At 48.9% G+C, this 21,073-nt stretch overlaps 1 long non-coding RNA gene across 1 annotated transcript; it reads right to left on the bottom strand.

Annotated features, from left to right (window-relative positions):
* Positions 1–2,039: 2,039 nt before the first annotated feature.
* On the bottom strand, positions 2,040–20,826 carry LOC142301211 (uncharacterized). Its single transcript, XR_012752711.1, has 3 exons — positions 20,753–20,826; positions 12,024–12,194; positions 2,040–2,521 (listed from the first exon to the last, which is right to left on the bottom strand). It is a non-coding gene; the product is annotated as an uncharacterized LOC142301211 (long non-coding RNA).
* Between the last annotated feature and the right edge of the window lie 247 nt (positions 20,827–21,073).

Genomic DNA, 21,073 nt, shown 5'->3' with positions numbered 1-21,073 from the left:
CAGTGTGGGCCTGCCGGGTCCTAGCTGCCCAACCAGTGTGGCCCTGCCGGGTCCTAGCTGCCCAACCAGTGTGGCCCTGCCGGGTTCTAGCTGCCCAACCAGTGTGGCCCTGCCGGGTCCTAGCTGCCCACCCAGTCCGGCCCTGCCGGGTCCTAGCTGCCCAACCAGTGTGGGCCTGCCGGGTCCTAGCTGCCCAACCAGTGTGGGCCTGCCGGGTCCTAGCTGCCCAACCAGTGTGGGCCTGCCGGGTCCTAGCTGCCCAACCAGTGTGGGCCTGCCGGGTCCTAGCTGCCCAACCAGTGTGGGCCTGCCGGGTCCTAGCTGCCCAACCAGTGTGGGCCTGCCGGGTCCTAGCTGCCCAACCAGTGTGGGCCTGCCGGGTCCTAGCTGCCCACCCAGTCCAACCCTGCCGGGTCCTAGCTGCCCACCCAGTCCGGCCCTGCCGGGTCCTTGCTGCCCACCCAGTCCGGCCCTGCCGGGTCCTTGCTGCCCACCCAGTCCGGCCCTGCCGGGTCCTAGCTGCCCACCCAGTCCGGCCCTGCCGGGTCCTAGCTGCCCACCCAGTCCGACCCTGCCGGGTCCTAGCTGCTCACCCAGTCCGGCCCTGCCGGGTCCTAGCTGCCCACCCAGTCCGGCCCTGCCGGGTCCTAGCTGCCCACCCAGTCCGGCCCTGCCGGGTCCTAGCTGCCCACCCAGTCCGGCCCTGCCGGGTCCTAGCTGCCCACCCAGTCCGGCCCTGCCGGGTCCTAGCTGCCCACCCAGTCCGGCCCTGCCGGGTCCTAGCTGCCCACCCAGTCCGGCCCTGCCGGGTCCTAGCTGCCCACCCAGTCCGGCCCTGCCGGGTCCTAGCTGCCCACCCAGTCCGGCCTTGCCGGGTCCTAGCTGCCCACCCAGTCCGGCCCTGCCGGGTCCTAGCTGCCCACCCAGTCCGGCCCTGCCGGGTCCTAGCTGCCCACCCAGTCCGGCCCTGCCGGGTCCTAGCTGCCCACCCAGTCCGGCCCTGCCGGGTCCTAGCTGCCCACCCAGTCCGGCCCTGCCGGGTCCTAGCTGCCCACGCAGTCCGGCCCTGCCGGGTCCTAGCTGCCCACCCAGTCCGGCCCTGCCGGGTCCTAGCTGCCCACCCAGTCCGGCCCTGCCGGGTCCTAGCTGCCCAACCAGTGTGGGCCTGCCGGGTCCTAGCTGCCCAACCAGTGTGGGCCTGCCGGGTCCTAGCTGCCCAACCAGTGTGGCCCTGCCGGGTCCTAGCTGCCCAACCAGTGTGGCCCTGCCGGGTCCTAGCTGCCCAACCAGTGTGGCCCTGCCGGGTCCTAGCTGCCCAACCTGTGTGGCCCTGCCGGGTCCTAGCTGCCCAACCAGTGTGGCCCTGCCGGGTCCTAGCTGCCCAACCTGTGTGGCCCTGCCGGGTCCTAGCTGCCCAACCTGTGTGGCCCTGCCGGGTCCTAGCTGCCCAACCTGTGTGGCCCTGCCGGGTCCTAGCTGCCCAACCAGTGTGGCCCTGCCGACTCCTAGCTGCCCAACCAGTGTGTCCCTGCCGGACCCTAGCTGCCCAACCAGTGTGACTCTGCCTGGTCCTAGCTGCCCACCCAGTCTGGCCTTGCGGGTCCTTGCTGCCCACCCAGTACTGCCCTGCCCACCCAGTTTAGCCCTCCCGGGTCCTTGCTGCCCACTCAGTCTGGCCCTGCCGGATGTTAGCTGCCCAACCAGTTTGTGCCTGCCGGGTCCTAGCTGCTCAACCAGTGTGGCCCTGCCGGGTCCTAGCTGCCGAACCAGTGTGTCCCTGCTGGGTCCTAGCTGCCCAACCTGTGTGTCCCTGCTGGGTCCTAGCTTCCCAACCTGTGTGTCCCTGCTGGGCCCTAGCTGCCCAACCTGTGTGTCCCTGCTGGGTCCTAGCTGCCCAACCTGTGTGGCCCTGCTGGGTCCTAGCTGCCCAACCAGTGTGGCCCTGGCGGGTCCTAGCTGCCCAACCAGTGTGGCCCTGCCGGGTCCTAGCTGCCCACCCAGTCCAGCCCTGCCAGGTCCTTGCTGCCCACCCAGTCCTGCCCTGCCCACCCAGTCCTACCCTGCCGGGTTCTAGCTGCCCAACCAGTGTGGCCCTGCCGGGTTCTAGCTGCCCAACTAGTGTGGCCCTGCCGGGTCCTAGCTGCCCAACCAGTGTGGCCCTGCCGGGTCCTAGTTGCCCAACCAGTGTGGCCCTGCCGGGTTCTAGCTGCCCAACCAGTGTGGCCCTGCCGGGTCCTAGTTGCCCAACCAGTGTGGCCCTGCCGGGTCCTAGTTGCCCAACCAGTGTGGCCCTGCCGGGTCCTAGTTGCCCAACCAGTGTGGCCCTGCCGGGTCCTAGTTGCCCAACCAGTGTGGCCCTGCCGGGTCCTAGTTGCCCAACCAGTGTGGCCCTGCCGGGTCCTAGCTGCCCGACCAGTGTGGCCCTGCCGGGTCCTAGCTGCCCCCCAGCTATGTAATGTGTGAGCAGGCCCCCGAGACAAGATACTTACCTGGACTTGTCACCTTCCTGTGTCTTCAGGGTCTAAAAACACAAAGATTCTGGTTTAGAACTTTGTACATTCTATTGTACTTGTGATGTCACCGAATGTTGGTGATATCATGTGACCTGTGATGTCAGAATGGTCACTGCTGTTATGGATCAAGTTTACAACATCAAGGAAGAGTTAATTTAATAAATAGGTAAAACCCCTGCCTCATTTTAAAATCATGAGACGCACATTTAAGGGACCCTTCTATTTTAATCCATATTATCTAGTTCCCTTTGTACTAAAGGAAAACTCAGGACTCCATATTGGTGCTCCTGACCACAGTAAACGACAACTCTCAGGTAACCCACAGATTCCACAGGAGCAAAAGAGCTGACACCAGAGACTAAAAGCATTTGCAACTCGATTTCTGTTCCAAAATGCTGTCATTTGTCCACGTAACATGGCAAAACTACCCTAAAAGTTGTCTCCACCCGTGTCTCTGTGTATATTGAGGTGTATATATATTGATTTAAATATGGAATAATAAATACAAGGTGCAAGTGCCAATGTACAATAATATTGCTATGAATTGATATACAGCATATTGCACTGTATTTACCCAATATCCAGAATATATGTGCTAAACTAAACACAAATCATTTTTTTTAACTTTTAACATCAGCGATAGCAATATATTTATACATAGGCACCTGGAGTTTGTATTTATTATTCTATATTTATGTATGCATATAAAATCTATTTATATATGTAATTATTCTAATAATGGGGCAATAATATATATAATATAAAGGAAAAATTACATCAATTGATAATATATTTATATAGAGGCATTTTTGCCGTGTATTTATTGTATTTTATGTGCATATATATGTTTTAGGATATTTGTTGAATTAGCATAAAAATTATTTATGTAGTTTTATAATGACTAATGGCAGTGACATATTGTATAAATGGTGTTTCATAGAATATGATCCTCCTGACATCCAAAATCAAAGATCAGGGCCACTCTAAAGAAATATTAATTAATTGGTATTAGAATTGCAAAAAGGTTGTAGGTGGTCCTGTCTATTGAAACCATTTTGATTTGCATAAGTGACATCGGGAATTAAATAGTACCAATTTGCACCCTGATCCCATATATCAGCACTTTTTCTTCCCTATTCTGTGTTTTTAATTTTAATATGTAATAATAAAGATTTTTTTTAATTGAAAAATATTGTTTTGTAGTCACAATTTTTGGGGGATTTTTTTGTACATACACATGGATGTCATTGAGAGTGGGCTCCATAGTGGGTGCCAGTGCAAATAGCAGCTTATGTTCTGGAACACCCCACAAACCTCTATTACATAGTCACCCTCCTAATATAAGGGCCGTAATACTTCATTTGTCCTGTAGGGGCCGCTACTCCCCACAGCAAGAACAGCTGATTACAGAAGGTTTTAGCTGCCAGCCCCCTATAACTAAAGAGCCACCTACCTGCACGCGTCTCCTTCCGCTGTCAGGTCCTAGTGGCACAAGGTGGCTCTGGTGCAAAACTTTGTACATTCTATTACCATTGTGATGTCATATTATGTCTATGATGTCATGTGCCCTGTGATGTCATCATAACTGCCTAATACTAATACAACATTTACCTACTGTACACAAGTACTACATCCAAGATGGTGGATGTGTCCTATACTATAGTTCTATAAGTGGATCACCGGATTTGATTATTGTTTCAAATTCCTTTAAAGTTGTTTTTGTTTTTTTGTTTTGTTTAAATCAATGAATACAATAATGGAAGACTATGGGGGTGCATTATAATATATGGAAAACAACTGGGGAGCATTATAATATGTGGGGCATGAGGGAGGGTGCACTATAATATATGGAGAACTATGGAGGGTACATTATAATATATGGAAAACTATGGGAGTGCATTATAATATATGGAGAACGATGGGGGTGCATTATAATATATGAAGAACTATGGGGGTGCATTATAATATATGGAGAACTATGGGGGTGCATTATAATATGTGGAGCATGAGGGAGGGTGCATTATAATATATGGAGAACTATGCAGGGTACATTATAATATATGGAGAACTATGGGGGTTCATTATAATATATGGAGAACGATGGGGGTGCATTATAATATATGGAGGACAATGGGGGTGCATTATATGGAGGATGCTGGAGGGTGCATTATAATATATGGAGAACTATGGATGGTCCCAGCTGCCCAACCAGTGTGGTCCTGCCGGGCCCCAGCTGCCCAACCAGTGTGGCCCTGCCGGGTCCCAGCTGCCCAACCAGTGTGGCCCTGCCGGGTCTCAGCTGCCCAACCAGTGTGGCCTTGCCGGGTCCCAGCTGCCCGACCAGTGTGGCCCTGCCGGGTCCCAGCTGCCTGACCAGTGTGGCCCTGCCGGGTCCCAGCTGCCCGACCAGTGTGGCCCTGCCGGGTCCCAGCTGCCCGACCAGTGTGGCCCTGCCGGGTCCCAGCTGCCCGACCAGTGTGGCCCTGCCGGGTCCCAGCTGCCTGACCAGTGTGGCCCTGCCGGGTCCCAGCTGCCCGACCAGTGTGGCCCTGCCGGGTCCCAGCTGCCCGACCAGTGTGGCCCTGCCGGGTCCCAGCTGCCCGACCAGTGTGGCCCTGCCGGGTCCCAGCTGTCCAACCAGTGTGGCCCTGCCGGGTCCCAGCTGCCCAACCAGTGTGGCCCTGTCGGGTCCTAGCTGCCCAACCAAATTTATGAATGAATTTAGCATCTCTTTAGCAACTCCTGCAGATACAGTATGATGCCTCACAGTTCCCGTCATGCAGTATAATGCCCCCACAGTATCGTCGTCCTGCTCCCCAGGTATAATTGTGCACTGACAAAATTAGAAAAATGGATAAAACCACTCATCTAGCCCCATTCTTGTTTGTGCTGTGTGTGGCTCCGCACAGTAGGGACGATCTAGTGACGTCAATACACCTGCTACATCAAGACGCTGGCCAAATAGTGAATAAATGAGCTGACAGACCCTTCTGAGGATTCAGATATTGTTGAGGGGATAGGGCTCCTCATCTCACGCCGCATTATGATCTGTTACCTTTGGTAATACCTCACTGGAGATAAATATTGCTTGTGGTGTAACTTCTTTAAAGGGGTTGTCCAGTAGTGAATCCTCACACTATGCGCTGTGAGTATCTGCACACTGTAAGGATACTCTTCCCGCAAATATGTGATTTGCATGCATACTGTCACATGCCGACTAGACTGTATCCGTCCTCGCTCAATGCAAGTTTTGTAAACAAGACAGGATACATCTAGTTGAAATGTGCAAATCGGAGATTTGAGGTCACATTACCTACCTCTCTTGCCACCAGCACCGGAGAATCCTGACAGTATGCCTATTGTGATGATTCCCAAGTCTACAATTATATAGTGTGACTTCAGAATTGTAGCTAAACACTGGACAACCCCTTTAAGCGACTATATATCCCACAACCATGTAACATCTTATGTTTCCACAACCACAGAGATTATGTTAGGAAATGGCAGGGTTATTTTCCCTTTTATATATGATGTACAGGAGAACCGCTTCACCCTATATAACCTGTGTACATGGAAAAGAAGGTTCACAGATTTAACTCCAGATCTAGCTCACCCCAGGGGCCTTTGTCAGGATAGAAAAGGTTTCCATGACATTCCGTTTCCTTAGTAACAATAGAACGCTGTAGAAAACCGTTGGGAAAGAAGGTAGAATGCAAGTAAAGTTCTACACAACAAGTGCCAGGTACTGATCCTATGAAAGGCGCAGATTCTTCAGATTCATGGCCGCTTACTTGTACAATGAGGACTTTAGCTACTGTAGTTGCAAAAAAAAAATCGAGTATTTCTTAGAGATGACTGCACCCAAAAAATGTTCATTATACTCTTGGGACTGCATGTAGCCATGTATCTTGTGTGATCGTCCATGGTAGAATACATAAGTAGTGTGATAGAGACAATGAAATCACAGCTGCTCCATATAGTGTTGTCAACAGCACACAGTTGCTATTTATGGAGCCTGAATGAGGATTGGTTGTGATAATCATCAGTCTTTATCTCTTACTTCACAGAAGACCCATCCTCCATATAAAAATATACAGTATATCTTGTGTATTAGAAACTTTAGGCCTGGTTACTCTTAACGTTTTATGTTTTTGATATTCATGATATGCAAAGTTCAAAGAATCGTGTGAAATACTAGAACATAAAGGCACTTTGTAATTTTTGCATCTATTTAAAGGGAACCTGTCAGCAGAAATTTTGCACTAAACCTAAAAGATTCCCCCTCTGCAGCTCGTGGGCTGCATTCTAGCAATGTTCCTGTTGTTATTGTGCCCCCTTTTGGACCAAAATAAATACTTTATAAAGTGGTACCTTTTCCTATGCAAATCTTGTTAATCGTACACGGGGGAGGGCTGTCTGGTGTCCGTTATCCTGCCTCCTGCTGCTTTACGCCGTCCCCCATCGCTCAATTTCATACTTCAGGACGCCGCCCATTCATTCCTGCTGGGTGCTTTGGTGCGCACCAGTAACCCTAGCTATTTGAATGACTCAGTTTGGTATTTTGTAGTGGATACATCTATTGTTATCATTACGTTTTTGAGCTTGGTTATTTAACCGTTTATAGTCAAACCAGTGGCTTGTGGATAGTTTGGAACCAGCAGGCTCTAGTTTAGGGATTCCTATAGGGCTTCCGAGGGTGAGTCTACGGTGAGCAGGGGCGCCATTTCCGCTTTCTGAGGGTGTCGACCTCTGCGGCAAGGCAGGGTCAGCTCTTAGGGGCATTTTTAGGGCCATTTAGATTTTGTATATCTTCTATACCTACCATCTCACCTACTCCCCACATTAACTGGTTCCTGTCTGGTTACTTTTTTATAGAGTTTTTTTTCACTAAATACACTCACTCATTGTGTTTTTAATGTATATTTAATAAAATGTATGTTTTAGGAATTTTTTGTTGTTAACTCCCTTATTTGGCCCTTCCCAACTTAAAAATAACAGACCTCAGCTGTCCCAGAAGTAGCGCATCCATTAGATCTGACAATTCTGGCACTTTGCCCGGCTCTTCCCAATTGTGCAGTGACAATTGGGCTAATATTTCTGGGGTTGATGTCAGCTGTGCATTGACAGCTTGCATTAGCCCAGGGGTTAGTAATGGAGAGACGTCTATCAGACACCCCCATTAGTAACCCGATAAGTGTACAGTTAAAAAACATGCATATGTGGCGCCTTTGAGGCTTCAGTCGCCACAGGGTATTGCATCTGTAATGCATGATAGTGTCAGGTTTCCGGGTTTTCCAGTCCTCTTTTGAAAAAGCTTGCCCTCGGTTAACATGGAGTTTTGTGTTCTGTTGCCCTACTTCCTGTCCAGCTGCTTAAAAGGCCGCCTCTAAGCTTAGTCCAGTGCCTGAGTATACTGCTTGCTGTGTGCTCCTGCTTTGCTGCTGCTGCTACTTGATTACCTTTGGATCCTCCTGGAAATCTACCGACCGACTCTGGACCATACCCGGTTTCTGCAAACTGTGCCCGGACTCCGTCTGCCGTCTTTTGTCAGCACGTCTGCCCGGTTTCTTCCGGTTCATAACCATTCTGGACTTTCATTCCGTACGGACACTTCTGGACTTTACCGCTTGCCCCTTGTGTCCCGGCTGCGGCGCATTTAGGCCTTCCGGGGTTGATTGCCGGACAGTCCCTGTATAGGGGTTCGCTCTGGTGGTCTCCCTGGGGGAGTCCGGTGCGTGGCCCCGGGAATCCCCTTCGCTCCGTTTCAGAAAGGTATTATTTTTGTGTTTGTTATACTGTGTATTTCCGTTGTGTATCTACCGTGGTTACATATCATAAAAACATCTTGTACCACAAACTCGTCTCTGGCTGTCATTGCCCTAACGCTATCGAAATCCTCAAAACATACAATAGTATTACAGATAGGAGCCACAGACTCAGACTGGCTGTAAGGGGAATCTAGTGAAAAGCCGCTCACAAAGCAGGACCCCAAGAACTCTGCAACCTTTTAAAGGGAACCTGTCAGCAGAAATTTCCCCTAAAACCTAAAAGCTTCCTCCTCTGCAGCTCCTGGGCTGCATTCTAGAAAGGTCCCTGTTATTATTGTGCCCCCTTTCTGACCAAAATACAGAGTTTATAAAGTGGTACCTTTTTGGATTTGGATTCTGTAAATGTGACACGGGGGCGGGCTGCCTGGCGTCCGTTATTCTGCCTCCTGCCGCTTTAGGCCATCCCCCATCACTCTTTTCCATAGCTGTGGACGCCGCCCAGTGCTCCACAGGTCCCCGCGCATGCCCAGTGCTCATCTCTCGTGGATGAGCACTGTGCCCAGTGTCACCGCTGGTGACGTGCGCGCAGGCTTTAGATTATGGGCGGTGCTGTGATGTTTATTACCAAGCAACCGCCCATAATCGCGGGACCGCGCTTTCCCCCTCGGCGTCCTTCGTTCTGCGAAAGTGTGGTGCTGCTGACCCCACGTCACCTCCTTCTATTTCCTGCCTCAGGGCAAGATGGGAAGGAGGTGACGTGGGGTCAGCAGCACCGCGCTTGCGCAGAACGAAGGACGCCGAGGGGGAAAGCGCGGTCCCGCGATTATGGGCGGTTGCTTGGTAATAAACATCACAGCACCGCCCATAATCTAATGCCTGCGCGCACGTCACCAGCGGTGACACTGGGCACAGTGCTCATCCACGAGAGATGAGCACTGGGCATGCGCGGGGACCTGTGGAGCACTGGGCGGCGTCCACAGCTATGGAAAGGAGTGATGGGGGACGGCCTAAAGCGGCAGGAGGCAGAATAACGGACGCCAGGCAGCCCGCCCCCGTGTCACATTTACAGAATCCAAATCCAAAAAGGTACCACTTTATAAACTCTGTATTTTGGTCAGAAAGGGGGCACAATAATAACAGGGACCTTTCTAGAATGCAGCCCAGGAGCTGCAGAGGGGGAAGCTTTTAGGTTTTAGGGGAAATTTCTGCTGACAGGTTCCCTTTAACCCCTGTACAGGGATTTGGAATTACACAGAGCCTCAGAGATCGCTACCTGTGGTAGACTGTAGTCCGTGGTCATCAGGGTCAAAATCCAGGAGATTCAAAACAGGAACAGAATCGGCAGGCAAGGGCATAGTAAGGAGACAAAGCAGGGGTCAAATCCGGAACTGGCAGCAAGGTACAAAAATGACAGGCAGGACTGTCAAACACAAGCAAGGTCAACGCACAGGAATCACAATACAGACAGCACATGAGCCAGGAGAACAGAACTATCACTGGCAGTGATCATGTGACAGGAGAGGGAATAAGAAGGGTGTAGTGTCTTCCCATAGGCTGCAGGTGAATGTTGGCCACTTCAGCCGGGAGACACACGCCACCTACAGTCAGCCAGTGGTACTGCAGGTTCCAGGGAAACCCAGCCTAGTGGATGAGCGGAGCCTGTGCTCTGCAGAGCCACGGGCATCGACTCCTCTCCCATCACCACCACTATCCATGGTGGGAACATGGCGTCGTCTGGCGATCGGAGCAGAAGTCGCAGGAGCGGACTCCGGTGGGGACGTGACACTGTGCTCCGCAGAACCACGGGCACCGACTCCTCTCCCATCACCAGCACTATCCATGGTGGGAACATGGCGTCGTCTGGCGATCGGAGTAGAAGTCGCAGGAGCGGACTCCGATGGGGACGTGACAGCATCTCACTTAAGGTGATCCCGGGTAAGGAAGAGGTTAACCACTGGTGTTCATCACTTACATCACTTTCCCACTAGAACTGGGTAAGAGATGGTCACCATGTCAACAGGACTTCCTCAGCCACTAGTGAGTCATCAGGAAGGTGGGGGCAGCAAAGGGATGCTTGACAAAGACCACAAGGTCGAAACGTTGCTGCTGTTTCATCTGATGGAATAAAAATATTTTTTATTGTTCACCCAGAGGAATGCTGTCATCTTTAATATTTTTACCTCAGAACAGTCTGAAGCACACCCCTCAGCAACCCTGCTTCTCCTGCATCTCAGAGCTCCCTCAGAGAGACTGACCGAGGGGAGTGCTTTAGAGCTCCCTCAGGGGGAAAGAGGAAGAGAGTGCCAGGACATCATGGACTCGCAGCACCACGGCCACTGAGGGGAGTGCTTCAGAGCTACCTCAGTTAGGACTGGGCAGACTGGAAGAAGCAGGAGACGACCGGTGGAGCTGGCGAGACAAAGGAGCAACACGGTAGCCAAGGGGTGTGCATAACAGCCCCTTCAGGACTGGTGCAGTCAGGGTGCAGAGTCCTAGGGTGGCATACACTCCACGTTGCGCCATCAGAATCTGCAGGGAAGGGGGATTTCACGTCCCATTGCACACCACAGAGGTTCCGGGGCACAGCAGCATATAGAGCCAGGAGTCAAGACCACGGTCGGGCCCACAGTTGATTCGCACTGCCTGCGAACGGGACAGGAACTAAACCCAAGGACAAAGGGGTCCCCAAGTAGCTTAAAGCCACGGGGATCCACACTACAGAGCGCAAGGAAGGAAGTTCTCACACTCCACTCCACAACACCGGTGGTGCGTCTGAATCATACGGGATCGGCTGGTGCCCATCACGGCGGAAACCGGCACTCCAAGGGTGACGACCTGACTGTGAGTTAAAGAACTTTGTCCGCAGTCCTGGTGTCGTCCTATCATTGCCGTCGCCCCGCGCTCCGGCGCCAGCGGCCGCTACCCCCTACCATCGTCTTCTCTGGGGCCTAGCTCTGCCTGTGGGGAGCTGGACCATCTGAGTTGCATTACCATCCGCCCCGGAGGAGAGCAACATCTCGCAGCGGCGGCTGGTCGTTGGTGGCATACCACGGGTGGCGCTGCAAAGCAAACCCCCATCATCCCCTATACCGGTCACCCTTTTTTTTACACCGACGGGGCCACGGAGCCGGGTCAGGCCATTCACAGCAACCCCAAATACCACTGACCCGGTGACGAGTAGCCCTGAGGCCCTGTGGACGCCTCACATACACAGGAAAAAAATAGTTTATTTGAATAAAGACTTCACCACACTCCCTGGTTCACCAATTTTATTAATTAAAAAAAATCCTCACAGTTCCAACTTAATCAAATGATGAAATGTCCTACGATGTCTATTGAATCTGTGGAAGCAAACTATAACAGTCATGCAAGTGAGGCCCGGAGTGACTCAGCAGGGCTACCTGGTGCGGCCTGTGGTGACTGCACAGTTTCTGGCACAATACAAGCAGGTGACAAAAGTCTGCTGTATATACCAATAGTATCTATGAATATGTCTGAGCGAGGTGAACACAATAGAGAGGAGCTCACTTTTCCTTATTTATGTAAAGTTTGTTTAAACCATATATTTTAGTATTTCATTAGGAGCATGTCCCTCCTCCACATTGCACCTACAGGAGCTTTTATCATATCCATAGTCATTGATGGGGTTGTCTGAGACTTTAAAGGGAATCTGTCACCCTTTTGCATTTTTTTAGTTATTAATATGGACATACATGTAGCATAGAGGTGAAATTAGCCATACCTGTATGCCTCCTGGATGAGGAGTTATTTTGCAAAAATCCCCTTTTATATCTTCTATCTTCTGGGTTACGGGGCGCGTGCTACCCGAAAAATAAGGCTGCCTCCAGTTTTTATTATACAGGGTACATCTTTTCAGTGTAAGATGATCGCAGCTTCAAGTCTTCTAAGGAGACTAGTAAAAATAATAAAAAGTGTAAAAAAAAAAGTTTTAAAAAAATACAAAAAAAAAAAGTTCAACTCACCCCCCTTTTGCCCCATTGAAAATAAAATCATAAAAAAATACATATTTGGTATTGCCGCGTTCAGAAATGTCCGATCTATGAAAACATAAAATGAATCTGATCAGGAAAGGGCGTAACGAAAAAAAAATCAAAATTCTAGAATTACGTTTTTTTTGGTCATCGCAACATTGCAATAACAAGCAATCAAAACATCACATCTACCAAAAAATGGTATAATTAAAAACGACAGCTCAAAATTAAAAAAATAAGCCGTCATTGATCCCAGATCCCAAAAAAAGAGAACATTACGGATCTCGGAAAATGGTAACAAAAGCGTTTTTGGGTTTTTTTGTCTGTTTTTTTACAAATATCTGAATTTGTTTTACCACTTAAATAAAAATAAAACTATGCATGTTTGGTATCTACGAACTCGTACTGACATGAGGAATCATACTGACACTTCAGTTTTACCATATAGTGAACATGGTGAATAAAAAAAACAAAATATAACTGTGGAATAGCACTTTTTTTTTTTGCAATTTCACCGCACTTTTTTTTCCCGTTTTCAGTACAAAATGTGGCAGAATGAATAGTGTCATTCAAAAGTACAACCCGTCCCGTAAAAAACAAGCCCCCATATGGCTATATTGACGGAAAAGGTAAAAAGTTATGGCTCTTTAAATAAAAGGAGGTAAAACACGGAAAATCGCCAGGTATTGAAGAGGTTAATGCCTTAAAGGGATTTTCCACATGCACTGTTACACAATGTTCACACACTGAGGTTTCTGTCAGGATTTAGGTTTAAGGTTATGTTCACACAGGGCGTTTTTGCCGAATGGTTTTTGCCTTGCTTTTATGCACTCCATGCTAATATAATGTTGTCTTTCACAGTCCCAGCAAAGTCTATGAGATTACAGAAATCTCGTGCACACACACACACACACACACACACACACACACACACACACACACACACACAAACACTTGCGGTGTTTTCCTGATGGTTTTGTGAACCACCCTGGTTTATGCTGCGTTATTAAAAGAATAAATATGTCCATTTTTTCAGCGGTTTTGTTTTGCTTTTTCACCCTAGTGACGGGTGGACTCCCAGATACCCTGTGAGCGGCGATTAACCCCTGATATTACCCCGATTGCCACCGCACCAGGGCAATCGGGAAGAGCTGGGTAAAGTGCTGGGATTGTCGCATCTAATGGAAGCGACAATCCTGGGTAGCTGCAGGCTGCTATTTTTAGGCTGGGTCTCCCCAGCCTGAGAACACCATCCGCCAGGTATCGGGCTTTATCTTGGCTGGGTACCAAAACTGGGGGGGACCGCATGCGGTTTTCTTTCATTATTTATTTAAATGATAAAGAAACAGCCTCTTATTTTGATACACAGCCAAAATAAGCACACTGCTGGGTGGTGCAGCCTGTAGCCATATGCTTAATCGGTGTTGGGTATCATAATATGGGAGAGGACTCTACGTCGATTTATTTATTACTGTACGATAGACCCACAGACCAGGTCTGTGATTGGTTGCAGTCAGACACTCACACAGACTGGGGGCCCGTCTGACTGCAACCAATCACACATGCCAGTGGGCGGGGAAAGCAGTGAATATGCAGGGAGCTAATGAGCGGCCCCAGAAGTAGGAGGGACTGCGGGAGCAGGTATGGATGAGCCTAGAGTGTACGGGCTCCTTCCAGGTTAGACCGGTTTCAGACATCCAGCATTTCGCCGCTTTGCCGGATCCGTCACACTCCAGTACAGTGCAATACAGTACAATGGCATTGCGGCAAGCTCTGGTCACATGCTCCAGTCACATGACAGCATGTGACCGGAGGTTGCCGCGATGCCATTGTACTGTATTGCACTGTACTAGAGTGTGCCGGAGGCAATCCGGCGAAATGCCGGATGTGTGAAACCGGCCTTAGTGGGCATTACCGGCTTGATTAGTGAGCATGGCGATGTTTTCTCCCTTCCCCTATAATCATGCAACGGGGTGCTGCACCCCCTTATGTGATTGGGGCATGTAGAAATGACATCATACCTGGAAGGAGCCCGTACACTCTAGCATCTACCGAGCAGGTACAGCGATGCCTTAGGCTAAATTCACATTTCCATTGTTTTGCATCAGTCACAATCCATTGCCTTGAGGAATTACGGTATCCTGCAAAATATTTTGCAGGAATCCTGTTTTTCCCCATAGACTTATATTAGTGACGGATTGCGACTAATGATGGTGCGTTGCATCAGCTGCATCGCGGTCAGTCGTTTTTTAACTGACCGCCGGGCGGGAGCAACGCAGCATGTAACGTTTTTTGAGCAGCGCGATCCATAGGATTTTGCTGCGCATGCTCTCTCTGGCTCCCTGCACACGTAACCAGGATACACATCGGGTAACCAAGCAATGCGCTTTGGTTAGTTACCCGATATTTACACTGGTTACGTGTGCAGGGAGCCAGCGCTAAGCGGTGTACGCTGGTAACCAAGATAAATATCGGGTAACCAAGCAAAAAGTGCTTTGCTTTTACCCGTTATTTACCCTGGCTGTGCATGGAGCCCGACACTTCCCTGCTCGGCTCCGCCTCCTCCCGCACTCAGCATGTACTCACACACTTTTTCCTCACACACACACCTGTCCCCAGCCCTGCAGTCCCCGCAGCACTGACGTCCTCAGCCACGGCCTCGCTCGGCTCCACCCACCCCGAACTCTGCCCCCTCGCGCTCTGCCCCCGCACACAACGGAGTCCGACAAAGAAAATTCTGTTCTTTGTCATCCGTTGTACAATGTATCAGTCACATGCGTCAAGCAACGCATGTGACTGATGCAAAACAGCGGAAATGTGAACCTAGCCTTAGGCTACTTTCACACATCAGTTTTCTGCATTCAGGCACAATCCTTTTTTTCCTGATCTAACGGATCCGATAAAAAATGTCAAAACCGTATCCACCGGATCCGTTTTTTAACAGATCCGTTATGCAGGATGCGTAAAAAAACGGATCCGTTTTGCATTCGTTTTTGCATCCGTTTTGTCCATTTTTTTTTGCTGGATCCGTTTTTTCAAAACATTGGAGCATGCTCAGTTTACAAAAACGAGTCCGGCAGCCGCATCCGTTTTTTGCCGGCGTCCATAGGCTTCCATTGTAAAACACGCCGTATCGCGCCGGATCTGGCGCAATGCGGGTTTTTTTGCCGGACAAAAAAACGTTACAAGATTTGTTCCCTCCGGCCGCCATCAATTATGACGGATCCGACAAAAGCCGGATGCAACGCAAGGCCATCAGGCACAATCCGGCACTAATACAAATGAATGGGGATAAAACGGATCCGGCGCCGGATCCGTTTTACCCGTTTTTTTCCGGATTGTGCCTGATGGAAAAAAACTGATGTGTGAAAGTAGCCTTAGACTGGTAAAGTATAGCATGCTTGTATTTTTTTTTTTATTACTCGAGTGCCGGATTCAGGTCAGTCCCACCCTAGGCTCGGCACTCAGGCACTTTTGAACCCCCGTGGGTCTGGACTTCACAGAAGTGCAAAAAATGCTGTAAGAACACCATAAAAGCCTGGCCAAAAACCATACCAAAAACTAAAAAAAAACACCAGGAGACCCCAGAAGACATCTGCCACAAGATCAGGGTTTGATCAGGAAAAAAACGCACTAAAAAAATGCCCTGTGTGAACATAGCCTCACTGTGTTCTATACCTTATTCAAATGACTAATCAAATATTGGTGGAAGCCCCTTTTAGAATGTATCAATATATTTATAATATATCTACTATTTTTTTTTTTAATTTTCAAATCGAGTTGTTAATAAAACCGCAGCTTTTTATAAATAAATTATTTTGAAGAATCGCACAAAGCAGAATGATATATAAAAGTATTAAAATGGGTCATAGGAAAAAAAGAAAATGAGGTTTGTGCATAACATGTTCTGGTCTGATGAAAGCAGCCGCAACCAATGTACCTTGGACAGTAGAGCTGGAGCGCCGTGTGCCGATGACTCACAGTCACCTGACCCGCACCCAGCTATCCTCTGCTGTAGGGATCATTATAGAAGTGACATGTGCAAACTATGAAGTCATGAAGTGAGGCCGGAGTGACTCAGCCGGGCTACCTGGTGCGGCCTGCGGTGACTGCACAGTTTATAGCACAAGACAAGCAGGTGACAAAAGTCTGCCATATACCCCAATAGTATCCATGAGCGAGGTGACCACAGCACAGAGGCGCTCACTTTTCCATATTTATGTAAAGTTTGTTTAAACCATATATTAAAGTAATAAATTAAATATATATAAAGAAAAGTATTATACGTCGTCCGCATTGCACCTACGGGAGCTGTTATCACATCCATAGTCATTGATGGGATTGTCCGGGACATTAACATGGATGAACAATCCTTAGATCCCTATGTGATCTGTTACATGGTCGGACACTTATTTGTAACGACAACTTGTGATGACCGTAAATAAGCCATAAGCTAAACTATTGACCTAGATATTTTGGATATACACTGGTGGCCTATAAAAGTGTCACAAGTAGTGTTCATATGATCCCCTGATCCTGCCCATGTCAGGAGTGAACGGGCAACATGACTTGGCAGAAGTGCTGCGTACCAGATCCATATACCATAACGTGACTCCACAGCAGTGCTGCGTACCAGATCCATATACCATAACATGACTCCGCAGCAGTGCTGCGTACCAGATCCATATACCATAACATGACTGTGCAGCAGTGCTGTGTACCAGATCCATATACCATAACATGACTCCGCAGCAGTGCTGTGTACCAGATCCATATACCATAACATGACTGTGCAGCAGTGCTGCGTACCAGATCCATATACTATAACATGACTCCGCAGCAGTGCTGTGTACCAGATCCATATACCATAACATGACTCCGCAGCAGTGCTGTGTACCAGATCCATATACCATAACATGACTCCGCAGCAGTGCTGTGTACCAGATCCATATACCATAACATGACTGTGCAGCAGTGCTGTGTACCAGATCCATATACCATAACATGACTCCGCAGCAGTGCTGTGTACCAGATCCATATACCATAACATGACTGTGCAGCAGTGCTGTGTACCAGATCCATATACCATAACATGACTCCGCAGCAGTGCTGTGTACCAGATCCATATACCATAACATGACTGTGCAGCAGTGCTGTGTACCAGATCCATATACCATAACATGACTCCGCAGCAGTGCTGTGTACCAGATCCATATACCATAACATGACTGTGCAGCAGTGCTGCGTACAAGATCCATATATCATAACATGACTCCGCAGCAGTGCTGCGTACCAGATCCATATACCATAACATGACTGTGCAGCAGTGCTGTGTACCAGATCCATATACCATAACATGACTCCGCAGCAGTGCTGTGTACCAGATCCATATATCATAACATGACTCCACAGCAGTGCTGCGTACCAGATCCATATACCCTAACATGACTGCGCAGCAGTGCTGCGTACCATATCCATATACCATAACATGACTCCACAGCAGTGCTGCGTACCAGATCCATATATCATAACATGACTCCACAGCAGTGCTGCGTACCAGATCCATATACCATAACGTGACTCCACAGCAGTGCTGCGTACCAGATCCATATATCATAACATGACTCCACAGCAGTGCTGCGTACCAGATCCATATACCATAACATGACTCCACAGCAGTGCTGCGTACCAGATCCATATATCATAACATGACTCCACAGCAGTGCTGCGTACCAGATCCATATATCATAACATGACTCCGCAGCAGTGCTGTGTACCAGATCCATATACCATAACATGACTCCGCAGCAGTGCTGCGTACCAGATCCATATATCATAACATGACTCCGCAGCAGTGCTGCGTACCAGATCCATATACCCTAACATGACTGCGCAGCAGTGCTGCGTACCAGATCCATATACCATAACATGACTCCACAGCAGTGCTGCGTACCAGATCCATATATCATAACATGACTCCACAGCAGTGCTGCGTACCAGATCCATATACCATAACGTGACTCCACAGCAGTGCTGCGTACCAGATCCATATATCATAACATGACTCCACAGCAGTGCTGCGTACCAGATCCATATACCATAACATGACTCCACAGCAGTGCTGCGTACCAGATCCATATATCATAACATGACTCCACAGCAGTGCTGCGTACCAGATCCATATATCATAACATGACTCCGCAGCAGTGCTGTGTACCAGATCCATATACCATAACATGACTCCGCAGCTGTGCTGCGTACCAGATCCATATATCATAACATGACTCCGCAGCAGTGCTGTGTACCAGATCGATATACTATAACATGACTCCGCAGCAGTGCTGTGTACCAGATCGATATACTATAACATGACTCCGCAGCAGTGCTGTGTACCAGATCCATATACTATAACATGACTCCGCAGCAGTGCTGTGTACCAGATCGATATACTATAATATGACTCCGCAGCAGTGCTGCGTACAAGATCCATATACTATAACATGACTCCGCAGCAGTGCTGCGTACAAGATCCATATACCATAACATGAGTCCGCAGAAGTGCTGTGTACCAGATCCATATACTATAACATGACTCGGCAGAAGTGCTGCGTACCAGATCCATATATAACATGACTCCGCAGCAGTGCTGCGTACCAGATCCATATACCATAACATGACTCCGCAGAAGTGCTGCGTACCAGATCCATATACCATAACATGACTGCGCAGCAGTGCTGCGTACAAGATCCATATACCATAACATGACTCCGCAGCAGTGCTGCGTACAAGATCCATATACCATAACATGACTGCGCAGCAGTGCTGCGTACAAGATCCATATACCATAACATGACTCCGCAGAAGTGCTGCGTACAAGATCCATATACCCCTGCTGTAATAAGAACCCAAGGCCAGAGCTGTGCAGCACATGATCATGGGAAGCAACAACATAACAATGGGGCCCCTCCAAGGGGGTTCTGACTTCTCCAAAATGTATCATCAGCTTTTGAAAACTCACTGACCCACTTTTTGTAAATTCTGCTATCCTGTTCTCGGTATTGAAGTTGCACCCACCCCGCTCCTGCCTGAGGTCTAGTTTGACATTTTCCAATCAACAATATCAGCCAAAATTAAAAGCTATGTGGGTGAAAATAGGGAGTGGGTTTTTTTTTTTTGTTTTTTTTTTGGGGGGGCGCGCGTAGTTTCAAACTGCATTAGCGAAAATCATTTGGTAAAGGTCTTTTCACACTGTTTTATTTCCGTTATTTCATATCCATTACACGGCAGATACCACTGGCACCATTAGCCCCATCAATAACAGAAATGGGGGACTCCCCGCAATTTACATGTCAGGTCATTTTAGGGATGGCACTGATCTGGCACAGACAGTATAGATGCTATAGTGGGTGTAGGGGATGGAGCTTAGTGTGGACCATTTGGGAAGACCAAAACCTATAGGAGTTACTTAAAGCAGCCAAATAATGAACCCCTGTTCTTTAAATAGGTCATTAGTCCCACAGGTCACTATACATGTTTAGGAGGACATAGAGTCCAGAAGCTTACTAATATGCTTTGTTTTTATATTTTCATAAAAAAAACCTAAAAATTTTGGCTTGTTATCAGTGATAGCGTTATTCTCAAAAGCCCACCCTGACGTAACCCTTCTACCAGGGCTGATCCACTGCACTGTGGGATCATACAAGACTGCGGGGTAGTATGTCAGCCACGCGTGTTGGCACTAGGGCATGAACTGCTGCTTACATAACTGCATATTGTACCGCTTGTACCTTACGGGGTCGCATGAACGGAAGGGTAGTCAGGAAAGCCGGGGTCTGGTAACAGGAGGGCAGGTATAATCAGAAGGGGTAATGGTAACAGGAGGGCAGGTATAATCAGAAGGGGTAAACAGAGACGTAGTCAGGAAAGCCGGGGTCTGGTAACAGGAGGGCAGGTATAATCAGAAGGGGTAAACAGAGACGTAGTCAGGGCACAATCCGAGGGTCACAATACCAGAAGAGCAGTAGTAGATAAAGGGAGCAAGCAAAGATGTAGTCAGATAATGGTCAGGGTCCAAGATAGGAATGCACTACAGGAATAGAGAGCGGGCAGAGAGAAGTCCAATAACCGTCCGGGGTCAGAATACCAAGATCAGAACACAGGCCGAAACACAAGCTATGGCAACAGAGCAGGGTTCTGGGGGAGCAGCACAAGGACGGAGCCGCAGAGCGTCTCCAAGGTAAAGATGCTCTGTACAGAGGAATACACACACTGCCAGATCTGTAAGTGCCGCAGAGCATCTTCAAAGGCAAGATGCTCTGCACAAGGAATAGACACACTGTCATATCTGTAAGTGCCGCAGAGCATCTCCAAAGACAAAATGACATATATATATATATAATTAATGTGTGTAGATATATAAATAAATTAAAAAAAAATCATCCTGCACCAGACCCTCAGCTGACTGTAAACATGGAAATACCAGTGTCCATATTGGCTTCCCTGGTTCCCAGCACATGACTCAGCCGCTGCCCCCACACACAGGCCTTCCAGAATGTGCTGCGGCCGGGGGAACCCCCTTTGTTTTGCTGGATCATCGTGACATCACAAAATCCTTCCATTACTGATGGGCGTGACCAGCCAGGGCTGTCAGCCGGGAGAAGGCGTGGCTAACTAGCTGTCCGCCAATAATAGGCGTGCCTAACTGAACTCGGGCGCAATCAAGCAGGAGTGGGCGTGATTAACTTGCTGTAAATCGGGAGTAGGTGTGGCTTATTTGTTATTGTTCTACTATGTGGGCGTG

The sequence above is a fragment of the Anomaloglossus baeobatrachus genome, chromosome 4, assembly GCF_048569485.1.
Source record: "Anomaloglossus baeobatrachus isolate aAnoBae1 chromosome 4, aAnoBae1.hap1, whole genome shotgun sequence".
NCBI lineage: Eukaryota > Metazoa > Chordata > Amphibia > Anura > Aromobatidae > Anomaloglossus > Anomaloglossus baeobatrachus.
The sequence above is the reverse complement of the archived record's forward strand: the minus strand, read 5'-3'. Positions and strand labels throughout refer to the sequence as shown.